This window comes from Leuresthes tenuis, unplaced genomic scaffold (genome assembly GCF_036924035.1).
Source record: "Leuresthes tenuis unplaced genomic scaffold, fLeuTen1.0.hap1 SCAF_12, whole genome shotgun sequence".
NCBI classification, from domain to species: domain Eukaryota; kingdom Metazoa; phylum Chordata; class Actinopteri; order Atheriniformes; family Atherinopsidae; genus Leuresthes; species Leuresthes tenuis.
Genome location: NW_027325366.1, coordinates 12,219,854 through 12,241,524, shown reverse-complemented (window position 1 = coordinate 12,241,524; position 21,671 = coordinate 12,219,854). Strand labels below are relative to the sequence as shown.

At 42.5% G+C, this 21,671-nt stretch overlaps 8 non-coding genes across 8 annotated transcripts; 4 read left to right on the top strand and 4 right to left on the bottom strand.

Annotated features, from left to right (window-relative positions):
• Window positions 1–1,221: 1,221 nt before the first annotated feature.
• LOC140320603 (U2 spliceosomal RNA) lies at window positions 1,222–1,405 on the bottom strand. The gene has a single exon (XR_011918435.1). It is a non-coding gene; the product is annotated as a U2 spliceosomal RNA (small nuclear RNA).
• A 308-nt stretch (window positions 1,406–1,713) lies between these two features.
• Window positions 1,714–1,827, bottom strand: LOC140265987 (U5 spliceosomal RNA). Its single transcript, XR_011906662.1, has one exon. It is a non-coding gene; the product is annotated as a U5 spliceosomal RNA (small nuclear RNA).
• A 2,193-nt stretch (window positions 1,828–4,020) lies between these two features.
• Window positions 4,021–4,204, bottom strand: LOC140320602 (U2 spliceosomal RNA). The gene has a single exon (XR_011918434.1). It is a non-coding gene; the product is annotated as a U2 spliceosomal RNA (small nuclear RNA).
• Window positions 4,205–4,512: 308 nt separating this feature from the next.
• Window positions 4,513–4,626, bottom strand: LOC140265985 (U5 spliceosomal RNA). Its single transcript, XR_011906661.1, has one exon. It is a non-coding gene; the product is annotated as a U5 spliceosomal RNA (small nuclear RNA).
• A 13,237-nt stretch (window positions 4,627–17,863) lies between these two features.
• Window positions 17,864–17,977, top strand: LOC140265984 (U5 spliceosomal RNA). The gene has a single exon (XR_011906660.1). It is a non-coding gene; the product is annotated as a U5 spliceosomal RNA (small nuclear RNA).
• A 308-nt stretch (window positions 17,978–18,285) lies between these two features.
• Window positions 18,286–18,469, top strand: LOC140320552 (U2 spliceosomal RNA). Its single transcript, XR_011918388.1, has one exon. It is a non-coding gene; the product is annotated as a U2 spliceosomal RNA (small nuclear RNA).
• Window positions 18,470–20,746: 2,277 nt separating this feature from the next.
• Window positions 20,747–20,860, top strand: LOC140265799 (U5 spliceosomal RNA). Its single transcript, XR_011906490.1, has one exon. It is a non-coding gene; the product is annotated as a U5 spliceosomal RNA (small nuclear RNA).
• Window positions 20,861–21,176: 316 nt separating this feature from the next.
• Window positions 21,177–21,367, top strand: LOC140320476 (U2 spliceosomal RNA). Its single transcript, XR_011918323.1, has one exon. It is a non-coding gene; the product is annotated as a U2 spliceosomal RNA (small nuclear RNA).
• Window positions 21,368–21,671: the final 304 nt, after the last annotated feature.

The following is a 21,671-nucleotide window of genomic DNA, read 5'->3' as shown; positions in this document are numbered from 1 at the left end:
TAGAACAGTAGATGAACAGGTGCCTGCACATGTCTCACGAAAATAAAATGGATGTATGATTGCTGACGGCAGAGCAATACTGCCAAACTTATGAGTTCTTGTGGCAAACTTGATTCAGTGTCTTGACGTGTATACGCTGTTTCGCTGACTTGATTGTCACAAGAAACAAAGTGTGTTTGATAAGATCCGACCATTTTATTACGGGAGGATCAGTATGTATGGATTCTGATGTGACTGATAAACCCATTCGTATCTTAAGCACAATCTAATACGTGAGACAACGCCCTGGCACACAATAAAAAAAAAAAGAGAGAGCGGTTTTGTGTCCCCACAGTCCATAATGTAGAAAAGAGAGAAAAAAGCCTTTCTGATTTGGTGTGTGTGCTCATAGTGCAGAGTGTAGAGAAAAGAAAGCCGTTTTGGTGTCACGGTGTTGTGACTTACACACACACATTTCTAAATTGAGAAAGGAAATTATTTTAGAGGAAGCACTAGAGTTTAGATCCCACATTTGTTGATAGGCATTCATTTATTTCTTCACTTCTGATAAAAATGATAAGACTGACCTAAAGAATTGGAGGCCCATCACACTTTTAAACTTTGACTGTAAAGTTTTTAGCAAGGTTTTAACGACACGGATGTCCTCTGTTTTAGAGGAGGTAATTCACCCAGACCAGGCTTGTGCCATCTCAGAGAGACAACTCACCGACAGCCTCGTACTGATTCGAGACATCATTGATTACGCTAGAGACAGAAACACCCGGCTTGTCATCTTAAATTTAGACTTTGAAAAAGCTTTTGATCGGGTCTCGCATCAATATCTCTTTCAGGTGTTGCAGCCATCGAATAGGGCCCGATTGTTCCTACTTGGTGAGATTTGCTTGGTTGAGACGCTTGCTCCCCCCCCTTGCTCCTCGGCTGACCAAGTAGGAACAATCGGGCCCTATTCGATGGCTGCCTTGTCTTTTACTCTGTGCAAAAGACAAGGCAGCCACAAACACCACGGGAATACCGTATTGAGGCTTTGTTCTGACCACTCATTCGGTGTCACGTTTCTTTCAAGCAATTCTCCCGGTTAGCCCACACTCGGCTCGCTCCCAGAGCTGTGTTAAAGTCTACTTTGCATTCACTCTCTTTTCTCAGCAGATTAAAAGAAAGTTTCATCTTGGGCTCCCTGAAACTTCCATCCTGCACCGCTGTTTGCTTTTTCACAAGAGCAGAGAAGAGCGCACCGTTCCCAGCGGCACTGCAGTACTGGGTCGATGCTTGGAGTGAACGGAGCAAGCTTCTTTTTCAACTCCTATTCTTAAAAATCCATTTAATATGTAGTCCTTGTATAGAGGACATATTAAACTGATGAGAACAGATACTACACTTGATCTTAGCCAAAAGGCCGAGAAGCGATAACTGTCCACTGTTTCAGGTCCGAGGGCCCTTGCTGGCACAATGCGCACTTGTAGCAGTGTTCTTTTTATGGCCATAGGTGGCCAGAGTGTCACGTTGCACCTCCGCCCACCCGCTGCACTGAGCACTCTTCAGCCCTTTTAAATGGTATAACTTTGCACTCCCGCATGCTCCAGCAAGCACCATTCAAGCAACAACTTTGCACTCCAGCTTCGAACATCGGCACAATCGCAACAAGTAAGGCGACTCTACTCAGAGAAGTCACTCTGCACAGTAACAAGATTTCTTTTGCACAGACAGAAAGGGCTTCACCCGCAAAGGTAAAGCCTGCCAAAAATAGAAACAACTCATTAGTGCTGCTCTCCACGAAAGTCTTTAGTAAAAGGCGAAAGACTTGTATGTTATGAAGAGAAACCAGAGTACGATTATCCGTCACTGCGGGAGCAGGGCATCAGGCTAGTTGCCATAGCCACCTTCCCCATGGTGAGCGTTGCTTGGTTGAAACGCGTGCCCCTGTGCAATCGACAAGGCAGCAACAAAAACACCACGGGAACACCGTATTGAGGCTTTGTTCTGACCGCTCATTCGGTGTCGCGTTTCTTTCAAGCAATTCTCCCGGTTAGCCCGCACTCGGCTCGCTCCCAGAGCCGTGTTAAAGTCTACTTCGCATTCACTCTCTTTTCTCAGCAGACTCTTGGGATTTTATCTATAAAATGAATTCCTTCACTCAAACTATGTTAAAACTGCTTTGTCCTTCATATTTACCATGTCTAGAAAGATTTAAACAAAAAAAAAAACGTTGTACTTTGCAGTAAAAGAAAGAGCAAATCTAAAGTTTCAGGAATCCGAGAATAAGCTTACTTTCATGAGTTCTTCACGATTTCGGATTTTGCTATAAAATGAATTCCTTCACTCAAACTAAATTAAAACTGCTTAACCGCTAATCTGTTACATGTAAGGCAGATGTCAAATTCACCGAAATAGGATCTAAGGGTATTCGGCCAATCGAGCTGTAGCAGCTTTGGTAAAAGAGTATAAGTTGAAGAGTTTGTGAATAAAGGTGTGCGCGCACATAGTGAGCTGTAGGAAAATAGGCAGGGAGCAATGCCGGCTGGGGTATATGTTCTTGTATGTTGTCTGACTGTTTGATTTGAATGTGTTGTGTAAGTGTCCTGTTGAATGTTACATGTTTGGGCTTTGACACTTCACTGTGGTTGTTAACTGTGTGGTGTGTCCTGAAATGTTATATGTTTGGGCTGTGTGACATGCTTAATGCTTGTCAGTAGCTACCCACTTATTCATATATAGCAACTGACAACATAAGAAGTCTGAACATACTTTGATAGTAGTTGTAGAAGTATCCTTATTGATAATAGATAAACTAATTCATAGTGATAGAAAAGTAGATGAACAGGTGCCTGCACATGTCTCACGAAAATAAAATGGATGTATGATTGCTGACGGCAGAGCAATACTGCCAAACTTATGAGTTCTTGTGGCAAACTTGATTCAGTGTCTTGACGTGTATACGCTGTTTCGCTGACTTGATTGTCACAAGAAACAAAGTGTGTTTGATAAGATCCGACCATTTTATTACGGGAGGATCAGTATGTATGGATTCTGATGTGACTGATAAACCCATTCGTATCTTAAGCACAATCTAATACGTGAGACAACGCCCTGGCACACAATAAAAAAAAAAAGAGAGAGCGGTTTTGTGTCCCCACAGTCCATAATGTAGAAAAGAGAGAAAAAAGCCTTTCTGATTTGGTGTGTGTGCTCATAGTGCAGAGTGTAGAGAAAAGAAAGCCGTTTTGGTGTCACGGTGTTGTGACTTACACACACACATTTCTAAATTGAGAAAGGAAATTATTTTAGAGGAAGCACTAGAGTTTAGATCCCACATTTGTTGATAGGCATTCATTTATTTCTTCACTTCTGATAAAAATTATAAGACTGACCTAAAGAATTGGAGGCCCATCACACTTTTAAACTTTGACTGTAAAGTTTTTAGCAAGGTTTTAACGACACGGATGTCCTCTGTTTTAGAGGAGGTAATTCACCCAGACCAGGCTTGTGCCATCTCAGAGAGACAACTCACCGACAGCCTCGTACTGATTCGAGACATCATTGATTACGCTAGAGACAGAAACACCCGGCTTGTCATCTTAAATTTAGACTTTGAAAAAGCTTTTGATCGGGTCTCGCATCAATATCTCTTTCAGGTGTTGCAGCCATCGAATAGGGCCCGATTGTTCCTACTTGGTGAGATTTGCTTGGTTGAGACGCTTGCTCCCCCCCCTTGCTCCTCGGCTGACCAAGTAGGAACAATCGGGCCCTATTCGATGGCTGCCTTGTCTTTTACTCTGTGCAAAAGACAAGGCAGCCACAAACACCACGGGAATACCGTATTGAGGCTTTGTTCTGACCACTCATTCGGTGTCACGTTTCTTTCAAGCAATTCTCCCGGTTAGCCCACACTCGGCTCGCTCCCAGAGCTGTGTTAAAGTCTACTTTGCATTCACTCTCTTTTCTCAGCAGATTAAAAGAAAGTTTCATCTTGGGCTCCCTGAAACTTCCATCCTGCACCGCTGTTTGCTTTTTCACAAGAGCAGAGAAGAGCGCACCGTTCCCAGCGGCACTGCAGTACTGGGTCGATGCTTGGAGTGAACGGAGCAAGCTTCTTTTTCAACTCCTATTCTTAAAAATCCATTTAATATGTAGTCCTTGTATAGAGGACATATTAAACTGATGAGAACAGATACTACACTTGATCTTAGCCAAAAGGCCGAGAAGCGATAACTGTCCACTGTTTCAGGTCCGAGGGCCCTTGCTGGCACAATGCGCACTTGTAGCAGTGTTCTTTTTATGGCCATAGGTGGCCAGAGTGTCACGTTGCACCTCCGCCCACCCGCTGCACTGAGCACTCTTCAGCCCTTTTAAATGGTATAACTTTGCACTCCCGCATGCTCCAGCAAGCACCATTCAAGCAACAACTTTGCACTCCAGCTTCGAACATCGGCACAATCGCAACAAGTAAGGCGACTCTACTCAGAGAAGTCACTCTGCACAGTAACAAGATTTCTTTTGCACAGACAGAAAGGGCTTCACCCGCAAAGGTAAAGCCTGCCAAAAATAGAAACAACTCATTAGTGCTGCTCTCCACGAAAGTCTTTAGTAAAAGGCGAAAGACTTGTATGTTATGAAGAGAAACCAGAGTACGATTATCCGTCACTGCGGGAGCAGGGCATCAGGCTAGTTGCCATAGCCACCTTCCCCATGGTGAGCGTTGCTTGGTTGAAACGCGTGCCCCTGTGCAATCGACAAGGCAGCAACAAAAACACCACGGGAACACCGTATTGAGGCTTTGTTCTGACCGCTCATTCGGTGTCGCGTTTCTTTCAAGCAATTCTCCCGGTTAGCCCGCACTCGGCTCGCTCCCAGAGCCGTGTTAAAGTCTACTTCGCATTCACTCTCTTTTCTCAGCAGACTCTTGGGATTTTATCTATAAAATGAATTCCTTCACTCAAACTATGTTAAAACTGCTTTGTCCTTCATATTTACCATGTCTAGAAAGATTTAAACAAAAAAAAAAACGTTGTACTTTGCAGTAAAAGAAAGAGCAAATCTAAAGTTTCAGGAATCCGAGAATAAGCTTACTTTCATGAGTTCTTCACGATTTCGGATTTTGCTATAAAATGAATTCCTTCACTCAAACTAAATTAAAACTGCTTAACCGCTAATCTGTTACATGTAAGGCAGATGTCAAATTCACCGAAATAGGATCTAAGGGTATTCGGCCAATCGAGCTGTAGCAGCTTTGGTAAAAGAGTATAAGTTGAAGAGTTTGTGAATAAAGGTGTGCGCGCACATAGTGAGCTGTAGGAAAATAGGCAGGGAGCAATGCCGGCTGGGGTATATGTTCTTGTATGTTGTCTGACTGTTTGATTTGAATGTGTTGTGTAAGTGTCCTGTTGAATGTTACATGTTTGGGCTTTGACACTTCACTGTGGTTGTTAACTGTGTGGTGTGTCCTGAAATGTTATATGTTTGGGCTGTGTGACATGCTTAATGCTTGTCAGTAGCTACCCACTTATTCATATATAGCAACTGACAACATAAGAAGTCTGGACATACTTTGATAGTAGTTGTAGAAGTATCCTTATTGATAATAGATAAACTAATTCATAGTGATAGAAAAGTAGATGAACAGGTGCCTGCACATGTCTCACGAAAATAAAATGGGTGTATGATTGCTGACGGCAGAACAATACTGCCAAACTTATGAGTTCTTGTGGCAAACTTGATTCAGTGTCTTGACGTGTATACGCTGTTTCGCTGACTTGATTGTCACAAGAAACAAAGTGTGTTTGATAAGATCCGACCATTTTATTACGGGAGGATCAGTATGTATGGATTCTGATGTGACTGATAAACCCATTGGTATCGTAAGCATAATCTAATATGTGAGACAACGCCCTGGCACACAATCAAAAAAAAAAAACAGAGAGCGGTTTTGTGTCCCCACAGTCCATAATGTAGAAAAGAGAGAAAAAAGCCTTTCTGATTTGGTGTGTGTGCTCACAGTGCAGAGTGTAGAGAAAAGAGAGAAAAGAAAGCCGTTTTGGTGTCACGGGTGTTGTGACTTAGACACACACATTTCTGAATTGAGAAAGGAAATTATTTTAGAGGAAGCACTAGAGTTTAGATCCCACATTTGTTGATAGGCATTCATTTATTTCTTCACTTCTGATGAAGTTTCAACAATAAACAACAAACTTTGTATTATGAAAAAGAACCAGACTCATTCTTCAGGAATCCGAAAATAAGCTCTATTTTACGAGTTATGCACGAATTCGGATTCTCCTATAAAACGAATTCCTTAACTCTAACCAAGTTAAGACTGCTTTGTCCTTCATATTTATTCATGTCTAATCAAGTTTCAACGATAAACAACGTTGTACTTTGTAGAATGAGAAAGAACTTCTTCAGCAATAAGCATCTCTCGACATATGACGAAATACAGATTTTGCTATAAAATTAATTCCTTCTATCAGCCTGACTTAAAACTGTTTGTCCTTCTTATTTATCCACTTCAAATCAAGTTTCAACAATTAAAAAAATGTTGTAGTTTGAGAAAAAACAACTTAATCTTAAGCAATCAGTAGGGTAAGAAAGGGTAAGAAAAGGTGCAAATGCCAACCATACATCACTAAAAGGTGGAGCGGAAGTATTCGGCTGCAAGTAGGTGCGAATACCTGACAATGTATGATCAAAAGAGGGAGCGGAGGTTTTCGGCTGCAAGGTCTGAATGTCCAACCATAATTTGTAAAAACCGGGGAAGAAAAGGCTAGAAAGCCCGACTATACACCATCAAAAGTGGGAGCGGAGGTGTTCGGCTGCAAGTAGGTGTGAATGTTCGACCATAATTTGTAAAAAGCGGGTAAGAAAAGGTTCGAATGCCCGACTATATATTAACCAAAGCAGGAGGAGAGGTCTTCGGATAAGAGTGGGTGAGAATTTACAACCATAATCTATAAAATACGGTGAAAAAAAAGGTGTGAATACCCCATAGAACACTAAAAGGTAGAGCGGAAGTGTTCGGCTGCAAGAAGGTGTGAATGTCTGACCATAGTTTGTAAAAAGCGGGTAAGAAAAGGTTCGAATGCCCTAATATACACCATCAAAGGAGGGAGCGGAGGTGTTCCGCTGCAAGAAGGTGTGAATGTCCGACCATAGTTGGCAAAAAGCAGGTAAGAAAAGGTTAAAATACCCGATTGTACACAATCAATAGCGGGAGCAGAGTTGTTCCGCTACTAAAAGGTGTGAAAGTCCGACCATGGTTTGTAAAAAGCGGGTAAGAAAAGGTGCGAATGCCCGACAATGTATGATCAAAAGAGGGAGCGGAGGTTTTCGGCTGAAACAAGGTCTGAATGTCCATCCATATTTAGTAAAAATCTGGGAAGAAAAGGCTCGAAAGCCCGACTATACACCATCAACAGCTGGAGCGGAGGTGTTCAGCTGCAAGAAGGTCTGAATGTCCATCAATAATTGCTAGAAAACATGGAAGAGAATTTTCGAATATCAAACCGCACATGATCATAAGCGGCAGAGGAGGTGTTCAAATGCAAGAAGGTGTGAATGTCCACCCATAATTACTGCAAAATGGGTAAGAAAAGGTACGAATGCCCAACCATACATGATCCTAACAGGGAGCGGAGGTGTTTGGCTGCGACGAGGTGTGTATGTCCACCCATAATTAATGAAAAGCGGGCAACAAGTAGGTTTGAATACCCATCATCAAAAGCAGGAGTGGATGTGTTCGGCTACAAGAAGGTTTGAATGTCTGACCATAGTTTGTAAAAAGCGGGTAAGAAAAGGTTCGAATGCCCAAACATACACCATCAAAGGAGGGAGCGGAGGTGTTCCGCTGTAAGAAGGTGTGAATGTCCAACCATAATTGGCAAAAAGCAGGTAAGAAAAGGTTAAAATACCCTATTGTACACAATCAATAGCGGGAGCAGAGTTGTTCCGCTACTAAAAGGTGTGAAAGTCCGACCATGAATTGTAAAAAGCGGGTAAGAAAAGGTGCGAATGCCCGACAATGTATGATCAAAAGAGGGAGCGGAAGTTTTCGGCTGCAAGAAGGTCTGAATGTCCACCCATAATTACTGAAAAATGGGTAAGAAAAGGTGCGAAAGCCCAACCGCACATGATCATAAGCGGAAGCGGAGGTGTTCGGCTGCAAGATATTGTGAACGTCCGACCAAAGTTTGTAAAAAGCAGTTAAGAAAAGGTTCGAATATCTAACCAAACATAATCAAAAGCGGGAGCAGAGCTGTTCGACTGGAAGTAGGTGTGAATGTCAGATCATAATTTGCAAAAAGCTGATGAGAAAGGGTGAGAATGCCCGACTATACACCATCAAATGCGGTAGCGGAGTTATTCGGCTGTGAGTAGGTGTGAATTTCCAACCATAATTGCTGAAAAATGTGTTAGAAAAGGTAAAAATGCTGGTCCATACATCATCAAAATCGGGAGAGGTGGTGTTCAGCTGCAAGAAGGTCTAAATGTCCATCAATAATTGCTAGAAAACATGAAAGAAAATTTTCGAAAATCAAACCACACATGATCATAAATGGGAGAGGAGGTGTTCAGCTGCAAGAAAGTGTGAATGTCCACCCATAATACCTGAAAAATGGGTAAAAAAAAGGTAGGAATGCCCAACCATACATCATCAAAAGCAGGAGTGGAAGTGTTCGGCTACAAGAAGGTGTGAACGTCCAACCAAAGTTTGTAAAAAGCAGTTAAGAAAAGGTTCGAATATCCAACCAAACATAATCAAAAGCGGGAGCAGAGCTGTTCGACTGCAAGTAGGTGTGAATGTCAGATCATAATTTGCAAAAAGCTGATGAGAAAGGGTGAGAATGCCCGACTATACACCATCAAATGCGGGAGCGGAGTTGTTCGGCTGTGAGTAGGTGTGAATCTCCGACCATAATTGCTGAAAAATGTGTTAGAAAAGGTAAGAATGCCGGTCCATACATCATCAAAAGCGAGAGAGGTTGTGTTCGGCTGCAAGTAGGTGTGACTGTTCGACTAAAGTTTGTAAAAAGTGGGTAAGACAAGGTGCGAATGCCTGACAATGTATGATCAAAAGCGGGAGCGGAGGTGTTCAGCTGCAAGAAGGTCTACATGTCCATCAATAATTGCTAGAAAACATGAAAGAAACTTTTCGAAAATCAAACCGCACATGATCATAAGTGGGATAGGAGGTGTTCAGCTGCAAGGTGTGAATGTCCACCAATAATTCCTGAAAAATGGGCAAAAAAAAGGTGTGAATGCCCAACCATACATCATCAAAAGCAGGAGTGGAAGTGTTCGGCTACAAGAAGGTGTGAATGTCCAACCAAAATATGTAAAAAGCAGTTAAGAAAAGGTTCGAATATCCAACCAAACATAATCAAAAGCGGGAGCAGAGCTTTTCGACTGCAAGTAGGTGTGAATGTCAGATCATAATTTGCAAAAAGCTGATGAGAAAGGGTGAGAATGCCCGACTATACATCATCAAATGCGGGAGCGGAGTTGTTCGGCTGTGAGTAGGTGTGAATCTCCGACCATAATTGCTGAAAAATGTGTTAGAAAAGGTAAAAATGCCGGTCCATACATCATCAAAAGCGAGAGAGGTTGTGTTCGGCTGCAAGTAGGTGTGAATGTCCAGCAATAATTACTCACAAACGGGTAAGAAAAGGTAGTATTGCCAGACCATATATGATCAAAACAGGGAGCGGAGGTGGTTCAGCTGCAAGAAGGTTTGAATGTCCGACTAAAGTTCAAATATATTAAAGAAAGCGGGAGGAGAGGTCTTCGGATGAGAGTGGTTGAAAATTTCCGACCATAATGTATAAAATGCGGTGAAAAAAAGGTGTGATAGAACACTAAAAGGTGGAGCGGAAGTGTTCGGCTGCAAGAAGGTGTGAATGTCCGACTATATTTGGTGAAAAGCAGGTGAAGCAAGGTCTGAATGCCCAACCTTACATCATCAAAAGCGAGATCAGAGGTGTTTGGCTGCAAGAAGGCCATAGTTTGCCAAAAGTGGGTAAGGTGCGAATGTCCGACTAAATATCAACAAAATTTGGGGCAGAGGTCTTCGGATGCAAGTGGGTGTGAATGTCCATTAATAATTGCTTTAAAACATGAAATAAAATTTTCGAATATCAAACCTTACATGATCATTAGCGGGAGAGGAGGTGTTCAGCTGCAAGAAGATGTAAATATCCACCCATAATTACTGAAAAATGGGTAGGAAAAGATGCGAATGTCCAACCATAAATCATCTAAAGCAGGAGTGGAGTTGTTCAGCTACAAGAAGGTATGAAAGTCCAACCACGGTTTGTAAAAAGCGGGTAAGAGAAGGTTCGAATACCCGAATATATACCATCAAAAGCGGAAGCGGGGGTGTTCGGCTGCAAGAAGGTGTGAACGTCCGACCAAAGTTTGTAAAAAGCAGTTAAGAAAAGGTTTGAATATCCAACCGAACATAATCAAAAGCGGGAGCAGAGCTGTTCGACTGCAAGTAGGTGTGAATGTCAGATCATAATTGCTGAAAAATGTGATAGAAAAGACTAGAATGCCGGACAATACATCATCAAAAGCGGGAGAGGTGGTTTTTCGGCTGCAAGTAGGTGTGAATGTCCAGCCATAATTACTCACAAACGGGGGAAGAAAAGGTAATATTTCCAGACCACACATGATCAAAACAGGGAATGGAGGTGGTTCAGCTGCAAGAAGGTTTGAATGTCAAACTAAAGTTCAAATATATTAACAAAAGCGGGAGGAGAGGTCTTCGGATGAGAGTGGTTGAAAATTTCCAACCATAATGTATAAAATGCGGTGAAAAAAAAGGTGTGATAGAACACTAAAAGGTGGAGCGGAAGTGTTCGGCTGCAAGAAGGTGTGAATGTCCGACTATATTTGGTGAAAAGCAGGTGAAGCAAGGTCTGAATGCCCAACCTTACATCATCAAAAGCAAGATCAGAGTTGTTTGGCTGCAAGAAGGCCATAGTTTGCCAAAAGCGGGTAAGGTGCGAATGGGAAACATTGTATTTTGCAGTAGAAGAAAGAGCAACACTGAAGGATCAGGAATCCGAGAATAAGCTTATTTTCTTAAGGGCAAGTGGGAACTGCTTTGTCCTTCATATTTATCAATGTGTAGATGGATTTCAACTTCTTCTACTGCAAAGTCCAATGTTTTTCTTTGTTGAAGTCGATCTAGACATTGATGAATATGGAAGGACAAAGCAGTTTTAACTTGGTTTGAGCAAAGCAATTCATTTTATAGCAAAATCCGAAATCGTGCAGAACTCATGAAAGCAGGCTTATACTCGGATTCCTGAAACTTTAGATTTGCTCTTTCTTTTACTGCAAAGTACAACGTTGTTTTTTGTTTAAATATTTCTAGACATAGTAAATATGAAGGACAAATCAGTTTTAACATAGTTTGAGTGAAGTAATGCATTTTATAAGCAAAATCCCAAATCATGCAGAACTCACGAAATGCTTTTTCTCGCTTTTCACTGCTTTTTACAAACTTTGGTCGGACGTTCACACCTTCTTGCATCCGAACACCTCCGCTTCCGCTTTTGATGATGTATATTCGGGCATTCTAACCTTTTTTTACCCGCTTTTTACAAACCATTGTCGGACTTTCACACCTTCTTGCAGCCGAACACCACCTCTCCCGCTTTTGATGATGTATGGTCCAGTATTCTTACCTTTTCTAACACATTTTTCAGCAATTATGGTCGGACATTCACACCTACTCACAGCTGGACACCTCCGCTCCCGCTTTTGATCATACAATGTCGGGACATCACTCCTTGTCTTACCAGCTTTTTACAAACTTTAGTCGAACATTCACACCTTCTTGCAGCTGAACACCTCCGCTCCCGCTTTTGATGATGTATAGTCGGGCTTTCAAGCCTTTTCTTACCCGGTTTTTACAAATTATGGTTGGACATTCAGACCTTGCAGCCGAACACCTCCGCTCTCTCTTTTGATCATACATTGTTGGGCATTCGCACCTTGTCTTACCCACTTTTTACAAACTATAGTCAGACATTCACACCTTGCAGCTGAACCTCCGCTCCCTGTTTTGATCATGTATGGTCTGGCAATACTACCTTTTCTTCCCCCGTTTGTGAGTAATTATGGCTGGACATTCACACCTACTTGCAGTCGAACAGCTCTGCTCCCGCTTTTGATTATGTTTGGTTGGATATTCGAACCTTTTCTTAACTGCTTTTTACAAACCATGGTCGGACTTTCACACCTTCTTGTAGCCGAACAACTCCGCTCCCGCTATTGATTGTGTACAGTCGGGTATTTTAACCTTTTCTTACCCGCTTTTTACCAACTATGGTCGGACATTCACACCGTCTTACAGCGGAACACCTCCGCTCCCGCTTTTTATGGTGTATAGTCGGGCATTTGAACCTTTTCTTACCCGCTATTTACAAACTATGGTAGGACATTCAAACCTTCGTGTATCCGAAAACCTCCGCTCTCTCTTTTGATCATACATTGTCGGACATTCGCACCTTTTCTTACCCGCTTTTTACAAACCATGGTCGGACTGTCACACCTTCTTGTAGCCGAACACATCCGCTCCCGCTATTGATTGTGTACAGTCGGGTATTTTAACCTTTTCTTACCCGCTTTTTACCAAGTATGGTCGGACATTCACACCTTCGTACAGCGGAACACCTCCGCTCCCTCTTTTGATGGTGTATGTTCGGGCATTCAAACCTTTTCTTACCCGCTTTTTCCAAACTATGGTCGGCTATTCACAGCTTCCTCTCCACCATACTTGTACGGTGGGATATTCACACCCACTTGCATCCGAAAACCTCCGCCCCAAATTTTGTTGATATTTAGTCGGACATTCGCACCTTACCCGCTTTTGGCAAACTATGGCCTTCTTGCAGCCAAACAACTCTGATCTTGCTTTTGATGATGTAAGGTTGGGCATTCAGACCTTGCTTCACCTGCTTTTCACCAAATATAGTCGGACATTCACACCTTCTTGCAGCCGAACACTTCCGCTCCACCTTTTAGTGTTCTATCACACCTTTTTTTTCACCGCATTTTATACATTATGGTTGGAAATTTTCAACCACTTTCATCCGAAGACTTCTCCTCCCGCTTTTGTTAATATATTTGAACTTTAGTCGGACATTCAAACCTTCTTGCAGCTGAACCACCTCCGCTCCCTGTTTTGATCATATATGGTCTGGCAATACTACCTTTTCTTACCCGTTTGTGAGTAATTATGGCTGGACATTCACACCTACTTGCAGCCGAACACAACCTCTCTCGCTTTTGATGATGTATGGACCGGCATTTTTACCTTTTCTAACACATTTTTCAGCAATTATGGTCGGAGATTCACACCTACTCACAGCCGAACAACTCCGCTCCCGCATTTGATGATGTATAGTCGGGCATTCTCACCCTTTCTCATCAGCTTTTTGCAAATTATGATCTGACATTCACACCTACTTGCAGTCGAACAGCTCTGCTCCCGCTTTTGATTATGTTTGGTTGGATATTCGAACCTTTTCTTAACTGCTTTTTACATATTTTGGTTGGACGTTCACACCTTCTTGTAGCCGAACACTTCCACTCCTGCTTTTGATGATGTATGGTTGGGCATTCACACCTTTTTTTTGCCCATTTTTCAGGAATTATGGGTGGACATTCACACCTTGCAGCTGAACACCTCCTATCCCACTTATGATCATGTGCGGTTTGATTTTCGAAAAGTTTCTTTCATGTTTTCTAGCAATTATTGATGGACATGTAGACCTTCTTGCAGCTGAACACCTCCGCTCCCGCTTTTGATCATACATTGTCAGGCATTCGCACCTTGTCTTACTCACTTTTTACAAACTTTAGTCGAACAGTCACACCTTTTTGCAGCCGAACACCACCTCTACCGCTTTTGATGATGTATGGTCCAGCATTCTTACCTTTTCTAACACATTCTTCAGCAATTATGGTCGGACATTCACACCTACTCAGAGCCGAACACCTCCGCTCCCGCATTTGATGGTCTATAGTCGGGCAATCTACAGCGGAAAAGACTCATTCTTATGTTTGGTTAGATATTCGAACCTTTTCTTACCCGCTTTTTACAAACTATGGTGAGACATTCAAACCTTCTTGTAGCCGAACACATCCACTCCTGCTTTTGATGATGGGTATTCAAACCTACTTGTTGCCCGCTTTTCAGTAATTATGGGTGGACATACACACCTACTTGCAGCCGAACACCACTTTTCCCGCTTTTGATGATGTATGGTCCGGCATTCTAGTCTTTTCTAACACATTTTTCAGCAATTATGGTTTGACATTCACACCTACTCACAGCCGAACACTTCCGCTCCCGCATTTGATGGTGTATAGTCGGGCATTCTCACCCTTTCTCATCAGCTTTTTGCAAATTATGATCTGACATTCACACCTACTTGCAGTCGAACAGCTCTGCTCCCGCTTTTGATTATGTTTGGTTGGATATTCGAAACTTTTCTTCACTGCTTTTTACAAACTTTGGTCGGACGTTCACACCTTCTTGCAGCCGAACACCTCCGCTTCCGCTTTTGATGGTATATATTCGGGCATTCGAACCTTTTCTTACCCGCTTTTTACAAACCATGGTCGGACTTTCACACCTTCTTGTAGCCGAACAACTCCGCTCCCGCTATTGATTGTGTACAGTCGGGTATTTTAACCTTTTCTTACCCGCTTTTTACCAACTATTGTTGGACATTCACACCGTCTTACAGCGGAACACCTCCGCTCCCTCTTTTGATGGTGTATGTTCGGGCATTTGAACCTTTTCTTACCCGCTTTTTACAAACTGTGGTCGGACATTAAAACCTTCTTGTAGCCGAACACATCCACTCCTGCTTTTGATGATGTATGGTTGCGCATTCGTACCTTTTCTTACCCATTTTGCAGTAATTATGGGTGGACATTCACACCTTTTTGCATTTTAACACCTCCTCTCCCGCTTATGATCATGTGCGGTTTGATATTCGAAAATTCTCTTCCATGTTTTCTAGCAATTATTGATGGACATTCAGACCTTCTTGCAGCTGAACACCTCCGCTCCAGCTGTTGATGGTGTATAGTCGGGCTTTCGAGCCTTTTCTTCCCAGATTTTTACAAAATATGGATGGACATTCAGACCTTGTTTCAGCCGAAAACCTCCGCTCCCTCTTTTGATCATACATTGTCGGGCATTCGCACCTTTTCTTACCCGCTTTTTACAAACCATGGTCGGACTTTCACACCTTTTAGTAGCGGAACAACTCTGCTCCCGCTATTGATTGTGTACAATCGGGTATTTTAACCTTTTCTTACCTGCTTTTTGCCAACTATGGTCGGACATTCACACCTTCTTACAGCGGAACACCTCCGCTCCCTCCTTTGATGGTGTATGTTCGGGCATTCGAACCTTTTCTTACCAGCTTTTTACAAACTATGGTCAGACATTCACACCTTCTTGCAGCCGAACACTTCCGCTCTACCTTTTAGTGTTCTATGGGGTATTCACACCTTTTTTTTCACCGCATTTTATAGATTATGGTTGTAAATTCTCACCCACTCTTATCCGAAGACCTCTCCTCCTGCTTTGGTTAATATATAGTCGGGCATTCGAACCTTTTCTTACCCGCTTTTTACAAATTATGGTCGAACATTCACACCTACTTGCAGCCGAACACCTCCGCTCCCGCTTTTGATGGTGTATAGTCGGGCTTTCGAGCCTTTTCTTCCCCGGTTTTTACAAATTATGGTTGGACATTCAGACCTTGCAGCCGAAAACCTCCGCTCCCTCTTTTGATCATACATTGTCAGGCATTCGCACCTACTTGCAGCCGAATACTTCCGCTCCACCTTTTAGTGATGTATGGTTGGCATTTGCACCTTTTCTTACCCTTTCTTACCCTACTGATTGCTTAAGATTAAGTTGTTTTTTCTCAAACTACAACATTTTTTTAATTGTTGAAACTTGATTTGAAGTGGATAAATAAGGAGGACAAACAGTTTTAAGTCAGGCTGATAGAAGGAATTAATTTTATAGCAAAATCTGTATTTCGTCATATGTCGAGAGATGCTTATTGCTGAAGAAGTTCTTTCTCATTCTACAAAGTACAACGTTGTTTATCGTTGAAACTTGATTAGACATGAATAAATATGAAGGACAAAGCAGTCTTAACTTGGTTAGAGTTAAGGAATTCGTTTTATAGGAGAATCCGAATTCGTGCATAACTCGTAAAATAGAGCTTATTTTCGGATTCCTGAAGAATGAGTCTGGTTCTTTCTCATAATACAAAGTTTGTTGTTTATTGTTGAAACTTCATCAGAAGTGAAGAAATAAATGAATGCCTATCAACAAATGTGGGATCTAAACTCTAGTGCTTCCTCTAAAATAATTTCCTTTCTCAATTCAGAAATGTGTGTGTGTAAGTCACAACACCCGTGACACCAAAACGGCTTTCTTTTCTCTCTTTTCTCTACACTCTGCACTGTGAGCACACACACCAAATCAGAAAGGCTTTTTTCTCTCTTTTCTACATTATGGACTGTGGGGACACAAAACCGCTCTCTCTTTTTTTTTTTGATTGTGTGCCAGGGCGTTGTCTCACGTATTAGATTATGCTTACGATACGAATGGGTTTATCAGTCACATCAGAATCCATACATACTGATCCTCCCGTAATAAAATGGTCGGATCTTATCAAACACACTTTGTTTCTTGTGACAATCAAGTCAGCGAAACAGCGTATACACGTCAAGACACTGAATCAAGTTTGCCACAAGAACTCATAAGTTTGGCAGTATTGCTCTGCCGTCAGCAATCATACACCCATTTTATTTTCGTGAGACGTGCAGGCACCTGTTCATCTACTGTTCTATCACTATGAATTAGTTTATCTATTATCAATAAGGATACTTCTACAACTACTATCAAAGTATGTCCAGACTTCTTATGTTGTCAGTTGCTATATATGAATAAGTGGGTAGCTACTGACAAGCATTAAGCATGTCACACAGCCCAAACATATAACATTTCAGGACACACCACACAGTTAACAACCACAGTGAAGCGTGTCAAAGCCCAAACATGTAACATTCAACAGGACACTTACACAACACATTCAAATCAAACAGTCAGACAACATACAAGAACATATACCCCAGCCGGCATTGCTCCCTGCCTATTTTCCTACAGCTCACTATGTGTGCGCACACCTTTATTCACAAACTCTTCAACTTATACTCTTTTACCAAAGCTGCTACAGCTCGATTGGCCGAATACCCTTAGATCCTATTTCGGTGAATTTGACATCTGCCTTACATGTAACAGATTAGCGGTTTAGCAGTTTTAATTTAGTTTGAGTGAAGGAATTCATTTTATAGCAAAATCCGAAATCGTGAAGAACTCATGAGAGTCAGCTTATTTTCGGATTCCTGAAACTTTAGATTTGCTCTTTCTTTTACTGCAAAGTACAACGTTGTTTTTTTTTTTGTTTAAATCTTTCTAGACATGGTAAATATGAATGACAAAGCAGTTTTAACATAGTTTGAGTGAAGGAATTCATTTTATAGATAAAATCCCAAGAGTCTGCTGAGAAAAGAGAGTGAATGCGAAGTAGACTTTAACACGGCTCTAGGAGCGAGCCGAGTGTGGGCTAACCGGGAGAATTGCTTGAAAGAAACGCGACACCGAATGAGCGGTCAGAACAAAGCCTCAATACGGTGTTCCCGTGGTGTTTTTGTTGCTGCCTTGTCGATTGCACAGGGGCAAGCGTTTCAACCAAGCAACGCTCACCATGGGGAAGGTGGCTATGGCAACTAGCCTGATGCCCTGCTCCCGCAGTGACGGATAATCGTACTCTGGTTTCTCTTCATAACATACAAGTCTTTCGCCTTTTACTAAAGACTTTCGTGGAGAGCAGCACTAATGAGTTGTTTCTATTTTTGGCAGGCTTTACCTTTGCGGGTGAAGCCCTTTCTGTCTGTGCAAAAGAAATCTTGTTACTGTGCAGAGTGACTTCTCTGAGTAGAGTCGCCTTACTTTTTGCGATTGTGCCGATGTTCGAAGCTGGAGTGCAAAGTTGTTGCTTGAATGGTGCTTGCTGGAGCATGCGGGAGTGCAACGTTATACCATTTAAAAGGGCTGAAGAGTGCTCAGTGCAGCGGGTGGGCGGAGGTGCAACGTGACACTCTGGCCACCTATGGCCATAAAAAGAACACTGCTACAAGTGCGCATTGTGCCAGCAAGGGCCCTCGGACCTGAAACAGTGGACAGTTATCGCTTCTCGGCCTTTTGGCTAAGATCAAGTGTAGTATCTGTTCTTATCAGTTTAATATGTCCTCTATACGAGGACTACATATTAAATGGATTTTTAAGAATAGGAGTTGAAAAAGAAGCTTGCTCCGTTCACTCCAAGCATCGACCCAGTACTGCAGTGCCGCTGGGAACGGTGCGCTCTTCTCTGCTCTTGTGAAAAAGCAAACAGCGGTGCAGGATGGAAGTTTCAGGGAGCCCAAGATGAAACTTTCTTTTAATCTGCTGAGAAAAGAGAGTGAATGCGAAGTAGACTTTAACACAGCTCTGGGAGCGAGCCGAGTGTGGGCTAACCGGGAGAATTGCTTGAAAGAAACGCGACACCGAATGAGTGGTCAGAACAAAGCCTCAATACGGTGTTCCCGTGGTGTTTGTGGCTGCCTTGTCTTGTGCACAGAGTAAAAGACAAGGCAGCCATCGAATAGGGCCCGATTGTTCCTACTTGGTCAGCCGAGGAGCAAGGGGGGGGAGCAAGCGTCTCAACCAAGCAAATCTCACCAAGTAGGAACAATCGGGCCCTATTCGATGGCTGCAACACCTGAAAGAGATATTTATGCGAGACCCGATCAAAATCTTTTTCAAAGTCTAAATTTAAGATGACAAGCCGGGTGTTTCTGTCTCTAGCGTAATCAATGATGTCTCGAATCAGTACGAGGCTGTCGGTGAGTTGTCTCTCTGAGATGGCACAAGCCTTGTCTGGGTGAATTACCTCCTCTAAAACAGAGGACATCCGTGTCGTTAAAACCTTGCTAAAAACTTTACAGTCAAAGTTTAAAAGTGTGATGGGCCTCCAATTCTTTAGGTCAGTCTTATCATTTTTATCAGAAGTGAAGAAATAAATGAATGCCTATCAACAAATGTGGGATCTAAACTCTAGTGCTTCCTCTAAAATAATTTCCTTTCTCAATTTAGAAATGTGTGTGTGTAAGTCACAACACCCGTGACACCAAAACGGCTTTCTTTTCTCTACACTCTGCACTATGAGCACACACACCAAATCAGAAAGGCTTTTTTCTCTCTTTTCTACATTATGGACTGTGGGGACACAAAACCGCTCTCTCTTTTTTTTTTTATCGTGTGCCAGGGCGTTGTCTCACGTATTAGATTGTGCTTAAGATACGAATGGGTTTATCAGTCACATCAGAATCCATACATACTGATCCTCCCGTAATAAAATGGTCGGATCTTATCAAACACACTTTGTTTCTTGTGACAATCAAGTCAGCGAAACAGCGTATACACGTCAAGACACTGAATCAAGTTTGCCACAAGAACTCATAAGTTTGGCAGTATTGCTCTGCCGTCAGCAATCATACATCCATTTTATTTTCGTGAGACATGTGCAGGCACCTGTTCATCTACTGTTCTATCACTATGAATTAGTTTATCTATTATCAATAAGGATACTTCTACAACTACTCTATCAAAGTATGTCCGGACTTCTTACGTTGTCAGTTGCTATATATGAATAAGTGGGTAGCTACTGACAAGCATTAAGCATGTCACACAGCCCAAACATATAACATTTCAGGACACACCACACAGTTAACAACCACAGTGAAGCGTGTCAAAGCCCAAACATGTAACATTCAACAGGACACTTACACAACACATTCAAATCAAACAGTCAGACAACATACAAGAACATATACCCCAGCCGGCATTGCTCCCTGCCTATTTTCCTACAGCTCACTATGTGTGCGCACACCTTTATTCACAAACTCTTCAACTTATACTCTTTTACCGAAGCTGCTACAGCTCGATTGGCCGAATACCGAATAATCCTAATTCGGTGAATTTGACATCTGCCTTACATGTAACAGATTAGCGGTTTAGCAGTTTTAATTTAGTTTGAGTGAAGGAATTCATTTTATAGCAAAATCCGAAATCGTGAAGAAATCGTGAAGTATGCTTATTCTCGGATTCCTGAAACTTTAGATTTGCTATTTCTTTTACTGCAAAGTACAACGTTGGTTTTTTTGTTTAAATCTTTCAAGACATGGTAAATATGAAGGACAAAGCAGTTTTAACATAGTTTGAGTGAAGGAATTCATTTTATTGATAAAATCCCAAGAGTCTGCTGAGAAAAGAGAGTGAATGCGAAGTAGACTTTAACACGGCTCTGGGAGCGAGCCGAGTGCGGGCTAACCGGGAGAATTGCTTGAAAGAAACGCGACACCGAATGAGCGGTCAGAACAAAGCCTCAATACGGTGTTCCCGTGGTGTTTTTGTTGCTGCCTTGTCTTTTGCACAGAGTAAAAGACAAGGCAGCCATCGAATAGGGCCCGATTGTTCCTACTTGGTCAGCCGAGGAGCAAGGGGGGGGGGGGGGCGGAGCAAGCGTCTCAACCAAGCAAAGCTCACCATGGGGAAGGTGGCTATGCCAACTAGCCTGATGCCCTGCTCCCGCAGTGACGGATAATCGTACTCTGGTTTCTCTTCATAACGTACAAGTCTTTCGCCTTTTACTAAAGACTTCTGTGGAGAGCAGCACTAATGAGTTGTTTCTATTTTTGGCAGGCTTTACCTTTGCGGGTGAAGCCCTTTCTGTCTGTGCAAAAGAAATCTTGTTACTGTGCAGAGTGACTTCTCTGAGTAGAGTCGCCTTACTTGTTGCGACTGTGCCGATGTTCGAAGCTGGAGTGCAAAGTTGTTGCTTGAATGGTGCTTGCTGGAGCGTGCGGGAGTGCAAAGTTATACCATTTAAAAGGGCTGAAGAGTGCTCAGTGCAGCAGGTGGGCGGAGGTGCAAAGTGACACTCTGGCCACCTATGGCCATAAAAAGAACAGGGGTGTTAGCGGACAAGTGCGCATTGTGCCAGGAAGGGCCCTCGGACGTGAACCAGTGGACAGTTGTCGCTTCTCGGCCTTTTGGCTAAGATCAAGTGTAGTATCTGTTCTTATCAGTTTAATATCTGATATGTCCTCTATACGCGGACTACATATTAAATGGATTTTTAGCAATAGGAGTTGAAAAAGTAGCTTGCTCCGTTCACTCCAAGCATTGACCCCGTACTGCAGTGCCGCTGGGAACGGTGCGCTCTTCTCTACTCTTGTTTTCGGCTGCAAGGTCTGAATGTCCAACCATAATTTGTAAAAACCGGGGAAGAAAAGGCTAGAAAGCCCGACTATACACCATCAAAAGTGGGAGCGGAGGTGTTCGGCTGCAAGTAGGTGTGAATGTTCGACCATAATTTGTAAAAAGCGGGTAAGAAAAGGTTCGAATGCCCGACTATATATTAACCAAAGCAGGAGGAGAGGTCTTCGGATAAGAGTGGGTGAGAATTTACAACCATAATCTATAAAATGCGGTGAAAAAAAAGGTGTCAATACCCCATAGAACACTAAAA